Source organism: Lates calcarifer, unplaced genomic scaffold (genome assembly GCF_001640805.2).
Source record: "Lates calcarifer isolate ASB-BC8 unplaced genomic scaffold, TLL_Latcal_v3 _unitig_4946_quiver_3604, whole genome shotgun sequence".
NCBI lineage: Eukaryota > Metazoa > Chordata > Actinopteri > Centropomidae > Lates > Lates calcarifer.
This window is the reverse complement of record NW_026117202.1, coordinates 1-8,466: the sequence shown is the minus strand read 5'-3', so window position 1 is coordinate 8,466 and position 8,466 is coordinate 1. Positions and strand designations below refer to the sequence as shown.

General features: G+C 52.9%; 16 non-coding genes across 16 annotated transcripts; all 16 read right to left on the bottom strand.

Annotated features, from left to right (window-relative positions):
- Positions 1-135: 135 nt before the first annotated feature.
- LOC127140623 (U1 spliceosomal RNA) lies at positions 136-299 on the bottom strand. Its single transcript, XR_007811111.1, has one exon. It is a non-coding gene; the product is annotated as a U1 spliceosomal RNA (small nuclear RNA).
- A 559-nt stretch (positions 300-858) lies between these two features.
- Positions 859-1,046, bottom strand: LOC127140616 (U2 spliceosomal RNA). The gene has a single exon (XR_007811104.1). It is a non-coding gene; the product is annotated as a U2 spliceosomal RNA (small nuclear RNA).
- A 181-nt stretch (positions 1,047-1,227) lies between these two features.
- LOC127140622 (U5 spliceosomal RNA) lies at positions 1,228-1,339 on the bottom strand. Its single transcript, XR_007811110.1, has one exon. It is a non-coding gene; the product is annotated as a U5 spliceosomal RNA (small nuclear RNA).
- A 366-nt stretch (positions 1,340-1,705) lies between these two features.
- On the bottom strand, positions 1,706-1,869 carry LOC127140621 (U1 spliceosomal RNA). Its single transcript, XR_007811109.1, has one exon. It is a non-coding gene; the product is annotated as a U1 spliceosomal RNA (small nuclear RNA).
- A 562-nt stretch (positions 1,870-2,431) lies between these two features.
- On the bottom strand, positions 2,432-2,623 carry LOC127140615 (U2 spliceosomal RNA). The gene has a single exon (XR_007811103.1). It is a non-coding gene; the product is annotated as a U2 spliceosomal RNA (small nuclear RNA).
- A 180-nt stretch (positions 2,624-2,803) lies between these two features.
- Positions 2,804-2,915, bottom strand: LOC127140620 (U5 spliceosomal RNA). Its single transcript, XR_007811108.1, has one exon. It is a non-coding gene; the product is annotated as a U5 spliceosomal RNA (small nuclear RNA).
- Positions 2,916-3,289: 374 nt separating this feature from the next.
- On the bottom strand, positions 3,290-3,456 carry LOC127140625 (U1 spliceosomal RNA). The gene has a single exon (XR_007811113.1). It is a non-coding gene; the product is annotated as a U1 spliceosomal RNA (small nuclear RNA).
- Positions 3,457-4,018: 562 nt separating this feature from the next.
- On the bottom strand, positions 4,019-4,209 carry LOC127140613 (U2 spliceosomal RNA). The gene has a single exon (XR_007811101.1). It is a non-coding gene; the product is annotated as a U2 spliceosomal RNA (small nuclear RNA).
- A 182-nt stretch (positions 4,210-4,391) lies between these two features.
- LOC127140619 (U5 spliceosomal RNA) lies at positions 4,392-4,503 on the bottom strand. Its single transcript, XR_007811107.1, has one exon. It is a non-coding gene; the product is annotated as a U5 spliceosomal RNA (small nuclear RNA).
- A 382-nt stretch (positions 4,504-4,885) lies between these two features.
- Positions 4,886-5,049, bottom strand: LOC127140610 (U1 spliceosomal RNA). The gene has a single exon (XR_007811098.1). It is a non-coding gene; the product is annotated as a U1 spliceosomal RNA (small nuclear RNA).
- A 564-nt stretch (positions 5,050-5,613) lies between these two features.
- LOC127140614 (U2 spliceosomal RNA) lies at positions 5,614-5,803 on the bottom strand. The gene has a single exon (XR_007811102.1). It is a non-coding gene; the product is annotated as a U2 spliceosomal RNA (small nuclear RNA).
- Positions 5,804-5,984: 181 nt separating this feature from the next.
- LOC127140618 (U5 spliceosomal RNA) lies at positions 5,985-6,096 on the bottom strand. Its single transcript, XR_007811106.1, has one exon. It is a non-coding gene; the product is annotated as a U5 spliceosomal RNA (small nuclear RNA).
- A 378-nt stretch (positions 6,097-6,474) lies between these two features.
- On the bottom strand, positions 6,475-6,639 carry LOC127140611 (U1 spliceosomal RNA). The gene has a single exon (XR_007811099.1). It is a non-coding gene; the product is annotated as a U1 spliceosomal RNA (small nuclear RNA).
- Positions 6,640-7,200: 561 nt separating this feature from the next.
- LOC127140612 (U2 spliceosomal RNA) lies at positions 7,201-7,391 on the bottom strand. Its single transcript, XR_007811100.1, has one exon. It is a non-coding gene; the product is annotated as a U2 spliceosomal RNA (small nuclear RNA).
- A 181-nt stretch (positions 7,392-7,572) lies between these two features.
- LOC127140617 (U5 spliceosomal RNA) lies at positions 7,573-7,684 on the bottom strand. Its single transcript, XR_007811105.1, has one exon. It is a non-coding gene; the product is annotated as a U5 spliceosomal RNA (small nuclear RNA).
- Positions 7,685-8,052: 368 nt separating this feature from the next.
- Positions 8,053-8,214, bottom strand: LOC127140624 (U1 spliceosomal RNA). Its single transcript, XR_007811112.1, has one exon. It is a non-coding gene; the product is annotated as a U1 spliceosomal RNA (small nuclear RNA).
- Between the last annotated feature and the right edge of the window lie 252 nt (positions 8,215-8,466).

Genomic DNA, 8,466 nt, shown 5'->3' with positions numbered 1-8,466 from the left:
GAAACGCCCCAATCGTCAGGCCCGACAACAGCACCGACTCTGCAGTCGTAAAACTGGCATAGTTGGCAGCACGCTTTCACGCTTACGAGTAAAAGAAGCTACCCGGGACACCTTGTTTTCCTTTGACGTAGCGGTCAGGGGAGAGCGCGAACGCAGTCCCCCACTACCAGAAATTATGCAGTCGAGACTCCCACATTTGGGGAATTCGCAGGGGTCAGCGCAACCGGAGTGCAATGGCTGAGCCTCGCCCTGGGTGAACCACCTTCTTGATCATGGTATCTCCCCTGCCAGGTAAGTATGAGTTGGAGTTGTCAGAGACGGTGGGGTCGGTTCCAGACACAGCACCCTGGCTGATGGTGGCCACACTGCACAATGCCAGAGTTCGGCGACATCAGCATTAGCTGACCCTCATCTGAGGCTTGTCGCCGAGGCGTTGCAAGCACTATACTGCAGTTTGACAAAGTTGCGCGTGCACAAACTTTGCTGGTTTTATTTGACTTTTCTCACCGGTCGAGCTCGGCCAGACAAACTGGAATGTGCCTGTTTTTTTTCAAAAAACAGTAATGCATAAGCCGTGTATGCTCCCGTCTCTAAAGGTCTGTTGGACACGTTATCCCTTCTATAGAGGGAACTGCTTACTTTACCTTCTTTTCCAGCTGCAAAAGAGAGACGGTACACCCTGATCAACCTCCGGGGAAGGGAAAAATCAAGAGTGCACCACTAAGCGTACGACTCAGTAACCGCATCAGGGCTTTGAGCAACTTGTACCCTATCGATAAAGGAATGTGAGAAAAGCAAGGGACTCCCCTGGAAAAAACACCCCCCACAAAACTCTATAGTTACATTGCACGTTTCCAGAGAATGTGCACCGTACTTGAGGTAATGCAATACCGGGTCGATGCGTGGAGTGGAAGGAGCAAGCCCCGTTCCGGCTCCCTGATCCAAAAATCAATTTAATATATGGTCCCCGGTAGGGGACGTATCAGATATTAAACTGATAAGAACAGATACTACACTTGATCTTAGCCAAAAGGCCGAGAAGCGATGAGTCCAAAGCGTTTCGTGTTCCGTCCAAGCTCTTGGCACGATCCTCTCTTGTCACGGTGCCCTGTTTTCAAGCCAGCCTAACAATGGCTGCTGCTTAGCACCCCCACCCAGTCTCCCCACTTTGCACCCCTGGTTCTTAGCGGAGACAGCCGTTTGACTTTTCACACACTCAAAGGGCTCAGCCTTACGGCCAAACCTACCAAAAATAGCTTAAACTCGTTGGCGTTCCTCTCCACGGAAGTCTTTAGTAAAAGGCGAAAGACTTGTGCGTTATGAAGAGAAACCAGAGTCAGTACGGCCTTCGCCTTGAGGGCAGCCGAGAACCCCAGTCGTCCAGCCACCACCGTCACGGTAGGCCTCTCTTTGCGCCTGCCGCGTTCCAAATCCCAGATCGCACCCGTCAGCTACCCTGCCCGTACTGTCACATGCGCTATCCAATGGGTTTGCGGAGGGTTAGGCTTAGGCGGAAAGCCCCGCCTTTGGGGGGCGGGGGCGGGGGCATGTGTGCTTGTAACATACAGAAACGCCCACCAATCGTCACGGCCCGACAACAGCACCGACTCTGCAGTCGTAAAACTGGCATAGTTGGCAGCACGCTTTCACGCTTACGAGTAAAAGAAGCTACCCGGGACACCTTGTTTTCCTTTGACGTAGCGGTCAGGGGAGAGCGCGAACGCAGTCCCCCACTACCAGAAATTATGCAGTCGAGACTCCCACATTTGGGGAATTCGCAGGGGTCAGCGCAACCGGAGTGCAATGGCTGAGCCTCGCCCTGGGTGAACCACCTTCTTGATCATGGTATCTCCCCTGCCAGGTAAGTATGAGTTGGAGTTGTCAGAGACGGTGGGGTCGGTTCCAGACACAGCACCCTGGCTGATGGTGGCCACACTGCACAATGCCAGAGTTCGGCGACATCAGCATTAGCTGACCCTCATCTGAGGCTTGTCCCGAGGCGTTGCAAGCACTATACTGCAGTTTGACAAAGTTGCGCGGTGCACAAACTTTGCTGGTTTTATTGACTTTTCTCACCGGTCGGAGCTCGGCCCAGACAAACTGGAATGTGCCTGTTTTTTTTCAAAAAACAGTAATGCATAAGCCGTGTATGCTCCCGTCTCTAAAGGTCTGTTGGACACGTTATCCCCTTCTATAGAGGGAACTGCTTACTTTACCTTCTTTTCCAGCTGCAAAAGAGAGACGGTACACCCTGATCAACCTCCGGGGGAAGGGAAAAATCAAGAGTGCACCACTAAGCGTACGACTCAGTAACCGCATCAGGGCTTTGAGCAACTTGTACCCTATCGATAAAGGAATGTGAGAAAAGCAAGGGACTCCCCTGGAAAAAACACCCCCCACAAAACTCTATAGTTACATTGCACGTTTCCAGAGAATGTGCACCCGTACCTGGAGGTAATGCAATACCGGGTCGATGCGTGGAGTGGAAGGAGCAAGCCCCCGTTCCGGCTCCCTGATCCAAAAATCAATTTAATATATGGTCCCCGGGTAGGGGACGTATCAGATATTAAACTGATAAGAACAGATACTACACTTGATCTTAGCCAAAAGGCCGAGAAGCGATGAGTCCAAAGCGTTTCGTGTTCCGTCCAAGCTCTTGGCACGATCCTCTCTTGTCACGGTGCCCTGTTTTCAAGCCAGCCTAACAATGGCTGCTGCTTAGCACCCCACCCAGTCTCCCCACTTTGCACCCCTGGTTCTTAGCGGAGACAGCCGTTTGACTTTTCACACACTCAAAGGGCTCAGCCTTACGGCCAAACCTACCAAAAATAGCTTAAACTCGTTGGCGTTCCTCTCCACGGAAGTCTTTAGTAAAAGGCGAAAGACTTGTGCGTTATGAAGAGAAACCAGAGTCAGTACGGCCTTCGCCTTGAGGGCAGCCGAGAACCCCAGTCCGTCCCAGCCACCACCGTCACGGTAGGCCTCTCTTTGCGCCTGCCGCGTTCCAAATCCCAGATCGCACCCGTCAGCTACCCTGCCCCGTACTGTCACATGCGCTATCCAATGGGGTTTGCGGAGGGTTAGGCTTAGGCGGAAAGCCCCGCCTTTGGGGGGCGGGGGGCGGGGGGCATGTGTGCTTGTAACATACAGAAACGCCCACCAATCGTCACGGCCCGACAACAGCACCGACTCTGCAGTCGTTAAAACTGGCATAGTTGGCAGCACGCTTTCACGCTTACGAGTAAAAGAAGCTACCCGGGACACCTTGTTTTCCTTTGACGTAGCGGTCAGGGGGAGAGCGCGAACGCAGTCCCCCACTACCCAGAAATTATGCAGTCGAGACTCCCACATTTGGGGAATTCGCAGGGGGTCAGCGCAACCGGGAGTGCAATGGCTGAGCCTCGCCCTGGGTGAACCACCTTCTTGATCATGGTATCTCCCCTGCCAGGTAAGTATGAGTTGGAGTTGTCAGAGACGGTGGGGTCGGTTCCAGACACAGCACCTGGCTGATGGTGGCCACACTGCACAATGCCAGAGTTCGGCGACATCAGCATTAGCTGACCCTCATCTGAGGCTTGTCCCGGAGGCGTTGCAAGCACTATACTGCAGTTTGACAAAGTTGCGCGGTGCACAAACTTTGCTGGTTTTATTGACTTTTCTCACCGGTCGGAGCTCGGCCCAGACAAACTGGAATGTGCCTGTTTTTTTTCAAAAAACAGTAATGCATAAGCCGTGTATGCTCCCGTCTCTAAAGGTCTGTTGGACACGTTATTCCCCTTCTATAGAGGGAACTGCTTACTTTACCTTCTTTTCCAGCTGCAAAAGAGAGACGGTACACCCTGATCAACCTCCGGGGAAGGGAAAAATCAAGAGTGCACCACTAAGCGTACGACTCAGTAACCGCATCAGGGCTTTGAGCAACTTGTACCCTATCGATAAAGGAATGTGAGAAAAGCAAGGGACTCCCCTGGAAAAAACACCCCCCACAAAACTCTATAGTTACATTGCACGTTTCCAGAGAATGTGCACCGTACCTGGAGGTAATGCAATACCGGGTCGATGCGTGGAGTGGAAGGAGCAAGCCCCCGTTCCGGCTCCCTGATCCAAAAATCAATTTAATATATGGTCCCCGGGTAGGGGACGTATCAGATATTAAACTGATAAGAACAGATACTACACTTGATCTTAGCCAAAAGGCCGAGAAGCGATGAGTCCAAAGCGTTTCGTGTTCCGTCCAAGCTCTTGGCACGATCCTCTCTTGTCACGGTGCCCTGTTTTCAAGCCAGCCTAACAATGGCTGCTGCTTAGCACCCCCCACCCAGTCTCCCCACTTTGCACCCCTGGTTCTTAGCGGAGACAGCCGTTTGACTTTTCACACACTCAAAGGGCTCAGCCTTACGGCCAAACCTACCAAAAATAGCTTAAACTCGTTGGCGTTCCTCTCCACGGAAGTCTTTAGTAAAAGGCGAAAGACTTGTGCGTTATGAAGAGAAACCAGAGTCAGTACGGCCTTCGCCTTGAGGGCAGCCGAGAACCCCAGTCGTCCCAGCCACCACCGTCACGGTAGGCCTCTCTTTGCGCCTGCCGCGTTCCAAATCCCAGATCGCACCCGTCAGCTACCCTGCCCCGTACTGTCACATGCCGCTATCCAATGGGGTTTGCGGAGGGTTAGGCTTAGGCGGAAAGCCCCGCCTTTGGGGGGCGGGGGCGGGGTCGGGGGCTGGGGCATGTGTGCTTGTAACATACAGAAACGCCCACCAATCGTCACGGCCCGACAACAGCACCGACTCTGCAGTCGTAAAACTGGCATAGTTGGCAGCACGCTTTCACGCTTACGAGTAAAAGAAGCTACCCGGGACACCTTGTTTTCCTTTGACGTAGCGGTCAGGGGAGAGCGCGAACGCAGTCCCCCACTACCAGAAATTATGCAGTCGAGACTCCCACATTTGGGGAATTCGCAGGGGTCAGCGCAACCGGAGTGCAATGGCTGAGCCTCGCCCTGGGTGAACCACCTTCTTGATCATGGTATCTCCCCTGCCAGGTAAGTATGAGTTGGAGTTGTCAGAGACGGTGGGGTCGGTTCCAGACACAGCACCCTGGCTGATGGTGGCCACACTGCACAATGCCAGAGTTCGGCGACATCAGCATTAGCTGACCCCTCATCTGAGGCTTGTCCCCGAGGCGTTGCAAGCACTATACTGCAGTTTGACAAAGTTGCGCGGTGCACAAACTTTGCTGGTTTTATTGACTTTTCTCACCGGGTCGGAGCTCGGCCCAGACAAACTGGAATGTGCCTGTTTTTTTTTCAAAAAACAGTAATGCATAAGCCGTGTATGCTCCCGTCTCTAAAGGTCTGTTGGACACGTTATCCCCTTATATAGAGAGAACTGCTTACTTTACCTTCTTTTCCAGCTGCAAAAGAGAGACGGTACACCCTGATCAACCTCCGGGGAAGGGAAAAATCAAGAGTGCACCACTAAGCGTACGACTCAGTAACCGCATCAGGGCTTTGAGCAACTTGTACCCTATCGATAAAGGAATGTGAGAAAAGCAAGGGACTCCCCTGGAAAAAACACCCCCACAAAACTCTATAGTTACATTGCACGTTTCCAGAGAATGTGCACCGTACCTGGAGGTAATGCAATACCGGGTCGATGCGTGGAGTGGAAGGAGCAAGCCCCGTTCCGGCTCCCTGATCCAAAAATCAATTTAATATATGGTCCCCGGGTAGGGGACGTATCAGATATTAAACTGATAAGAACAGATACTACACTTGATCTTAGCCAAAAGGCCGAGAAGCGATGAGTCCAAAGCGTTTCGTGTTCCGTCCAAGCTCTTGGCACGATCCTCTCTTGTCACGGTGCCCTGTTTTCAAGCCAGCCTAACAATGGCTGCTGCTTAGCACCCCCACCCAGTCTCCCCACTTTGCACCCCTGGTTCTTAGCGGAGACAGCCGTTTGACTTTTCACACACTCAAAGGGCTCAGCCTTACGGCCAAACCTACCAAAAATAGCTTAAACTCGTTGGCGTTCCTCTCCACGGAAGTCTTTAGTAAAAGGCGAAAGACTTGTGCGTTATGAAGAGAAACCAGAGTCAGTACGGCCTTCGCCTTGAGGGCAGCCGAGAACCCCAGTCGTCCCAGCCACCACCGTCACGGTAGGCCTCTCTTTGCGCCTGCCGCGTTCCAAATCCCAGATCGCACCCGTCAGCTACCTGCCCGTACTGTCACATGCGCTATCCAATGGGGTTTGCGGAGGGTTAGGCTTAGGCGGAAAGCCCCGCCTTTTGGGGGGGGGGGGGGCGGGGGCTGGGGCATGTGTGCTTGTAACATACAGAAAACGCCCACCAATCGTCACGGCCCGACAACAGCACCGACTCTGCAGTCGTAAAACTGGCATAGTTGGCAGCACGCTTTCACGCTTACGAGTAAAAGAAGCTACCCGGGACACCTTGTTTTCCTTTGACGTAGCGGTCAGGGGATGAGCGCGAACGCAGTCCCCCACTACCAGAAATTATGCAGTCGAGACTCCCACATTTGGGGAATTCGCAGGGGTCAGCGCAACCGGAGTGCAATGGCTGAGCCTCGCCACTGGGGTGAACCACCTTCTTGATCATGGTATCTCCCTGCCAGGTAAGTATGAGTTGGAGTTTGTCAGAGACGGTGGGGTCGGTTCCAGACACAGCACCCTGGCTGATGGTGGCCACACTGCACAATGGCAGAGTATCGGCGACATCAGCATTAGCTGACCCTCATCTGAGGCTTGTCGCCGAGGCGTTGCAAGCACTATACTGCAGTTTGACAAAGTTGCGCGGTGCACAACTTTGCTGGTTTTATTGATTTTCATCACCGGTCGGAGCTCGGCCCAGACAAACTGGAATGTGCCTGTTTTTTTTCAAAAAACAGTAATGCATAGCGTGTATGTCCCGTCTCTAAAGGTCTGTTTGGACACGTTATCCCCTTCTATAGAGGGAATCTGCTTACTTTACCTTCTTTTCCAGCTGCAAAAGAGAGACGGTACACCCTGATCAACCTCCGGGGAAGGGAAAAATCAAGAGTGCACCACTAAGCGTACGACTCAGTAACCGCATCAGGGCTTTGAGCAACTTGTACCCTATCGATAAAGGAATGTGAGAAAAGCAAGGGACTCCCCTGGAAAAAAACACCCCCAAAAACTCTATAGTTACATTGCACGTTTCCAGAGAATGTGCACCGTACCTGGAGGTAATGCAATACCGGGTCGATGCGTGGAGTGGAAGGAGCAAGCCCCCGTTCCGGCTCCCTGATCCAAAAATCAATTTAATATATGGTCCCCGGGTAGGGGACGTATCAGATATTAAACTGATAAGAACAGATACTACACTTGATCTTAGCCAAAAGGCCGAGAAGCGATGAGTCCAAAGCGTTTCGTGTTCCGTCCAAGCTCTTGGCACGATCCTCTCTTGTCACGGTGCCCTGTTTTCAAGCCAGCCTAACAATGGCTGCTGCTTAGCACCCCCACCCAGTCTCCCCACTTTGCACCCCTGGTTCTTAGCGGAGACAGCCGTTTGACTTTTCACACACTCAAAGGGCTCAGCCTTACGGCCAAACCTACCAAAAATAGCTTAAACTCGTTGGCGTTCCTCTCCACGGAAGTCTTTAGTAAAAGGCGAAAGACTTGTGCGTTATGAAGAGAAACCAGAGTCAGTACGGCCTTCGCCTTGAGGGCAGCCGAGAACCCCAGTCGTCCCAGCCACCACCGTCACGGTAGGCCTCTCTTTGCGCCTGCCGCGTTCCAAATCCCAGATCGCACCCGTCAGCTACCCTGCCCCGTACTGTCACATGCGCTATCCAATGGGGTTTGCGGAGGGTTAGGCTTAGGCGGAAAGCCCCGCCTTTGGGGGGCGGGGGCGGGGGCTGGGGCATGTGTGCTTGTAACATACAGAAACGCCCACCAATCGTCACGGCCCGACAACAGCACCGACTCTGCAGTCGTAAAACTGGCATAGTTGGCAGCACGCTTTCACGAGTAAAAGAAGCTACCCGGACACCTTGTTTTCCTTTGACGTAGCGGTCAGGGAGAGCGCGAACGCAGTCCCCACTACCAGAAATTATGCAGTCGAGACTCCCACATTTGGGGAATTCGCAGGGGTCAGCGCAACCGGAGTGCAATGGCTGAGCCTCGCCCTGGGTGAACCACCTTCTTGATCATGGTATCTCCCCTGCCAGGTAAGTATGAGTTGGAGTTGTCAGAGACGGTGGGGTCGGTTCCAGACACAGCACCCCTGGCTGATGGTGGCCACACTGCACAATGCCAGAGTTCGGCGACATCAGCATTCTTTTCCAGCTGCAAAAGAGAGACGGTACACCCTGATCAACCTCCGGGAAGGAAAAATCAAGAGTGCACCACTAAGCGTACGACTCAGTAACCGCATCAGGGCTTTGAGCAACTTGTACCCTATCGATAAAGGAATGTGAGAAAAGCAAGG